The sequence below is a fragment of the Malania oleifera genome, chromosome 7 (genome assembly GCF_029873635.1).
Source record: "Malania oleifera isolate guangnan ecotype guangnan chromosome 7, ASM2987363v1, whole genome shotgun sequence".
Taxonomy (NCBI): domain Eukaryota; kingdom Viridiplantae; phylum Streptophyta; class Magnoliopsida; order Santalales; family Ximeniaceae; genus Malania; species Malania oleifera.
In genome coordinates, this window is record NC_080423.1 from 16,119,895 (window position 1) to 16,121,991 (window position 2,097).

The window sequence follows — 2,097 nt, forward strand, 5'->3', positions numbered from 1 at the left end:
CGTAGCTACAAGTTCAAGTTCAAGTTTAAGTTCAAGTACAAGTTCATGATAGTGCTACCAAACATCTTATGTATAGTGTGGTAGATGGCAGTCAATGTGGCTTCATGGTAGTGCAGACACTTCCTTTGTAGTCCGGACCAGGTGGAGCAAGTCCATCATACTTACAGACTCATGTTTGATTTAGCGTGGTCGGCTAGCTATTGCAAGGTCCTACCTTCGGGCTGCATAACCTAATCATGTGAGGGTAATACATGATATCAGCTAACTTTCCATCTTGGGTATTATTCATATATTGTACCGTTATATAATATGATTTTCATGTACAGTAATTTAGTACGTTATATCATGTTATGAGGTATCATGTTTTATTCAAATATGATATCAACATTTTTTACCAGATATGATTTATGTATTGATATTGTGTATAATACGAAAATACCCATGTTGTCATACACTGGTGTTAGTTTATTTTTCTTATTGAGAGGTGTCTCACCCCAGCTTACGAAACATTTCAGGGAATCCAGTTAGATAGGCAGATCGAGCTCCACGTCAGTAGAGGTAGTATATACTACCTAGGTGGGAGGGTGACTTACTGAGCTAGGGTCAGATGGTTTTTTGATTATGATCCTAGATTTATCTTTTTGGTCTTTTGGGATGTGTATATATATATATGATAGATTAGTAGTACTCTGGTATTGTAATCACTACAAAAAATTAGGGTATTAGTGAAGGATCAAATTCGTCACTAATACTCATAAATTCATCACTATTACTATTAGTGACAGATTTATGAGTATTAGGGACGGTTTTAAAATAGTTGCTATATGTACTGTTACTACTAAGTTTTAGTGAGGAATTAAAAATTTCGTCACTAATAATAGAGTATTAGTGACAGATTGTAACCGTCACTAAAACCCTAATACCATCACTATAAATTTTAGAACGACTCAACTCAAATTCGTCACTAATAGTTGGGTATTAGTGACGAATTACAAATTTATCACTAATACTAGGGCATTAGTGAATGATTCAAATTTGTCACTAATAGTGGGGTATTAGTGACGAATTACAATTTCGTCACTAATATTGGGACATTAGTGAAGGATTCAAATTTGTCACTAATAGTAGACTATTAATGATGAAGTAATAATTCGTCACTAATAGTACAATATTAGTAAAGGATTCAAATTCGTTACTAATACTCTACTATTAGTGACGAATTTGTATCCTTCACTAATGGCCTAGTATTAGTGATGAAATTGTAATTCGTCACTAATACCCTACTATTAGGGACAAATTTGAATCCTTCACTAATAATTAGAAAAATTAAAAAACCTTTAATACTAATTTTTTTTAATCATCAATTCCTATATAAAAATCTATAATTACATTTTTGAATACCTAAACCAAAACCATAATTACTACAAAATTCGTAAATCATTCAAAATTTCGAATTCAAATACAAATTCAATTAAAATAAAGAAATAACATATGTTCAGATAACAAAATTTTTTTCAAAATATTCAAAATTCAAATACAAATACTAGTATAGATTCAAATTAAAATACAAAAATTCAATTTGTTCAAATAACAATAAAAATTAAAAAGAAATAGTCAAAAGTTGCATCTGATGACTGTAGTGCATGCATGCATGACATTGTGCTGATGTTATGACAATCGCGAACCCTACAAATTAAGAGTCATTAAAAAAAATTAGTATACAAATGGAGATCTGGTGCTCAGTATAATCAGGAAAAATCGAGTGAATTCATTAATAAACAAAGCTCAAGTCAGAGGCAAACAGGAAACCAACAAGGCAATAAAAACAGTGAGTAACCAACAAATCAACAGAAAAGCTGAAGAGAACACCAATAATAGAAAATGCCAAAGCCGGTGAATCAGCCACCAAGAATTTGATAATGTTCATTAACCATACGTGTAATTATTATCTTAAGATTGAGACACCTTTAGTTATGGAGGTTGTTTTTTTTTTCTCTTTTTTGTGATAGTGTTTAAAGTCTTTTAGGCATGTTTAGTCATGAAAATTATTTTATAATTTTTTTCTGTGATGGTGTTTAAGACCTTTCAAATAGTTGA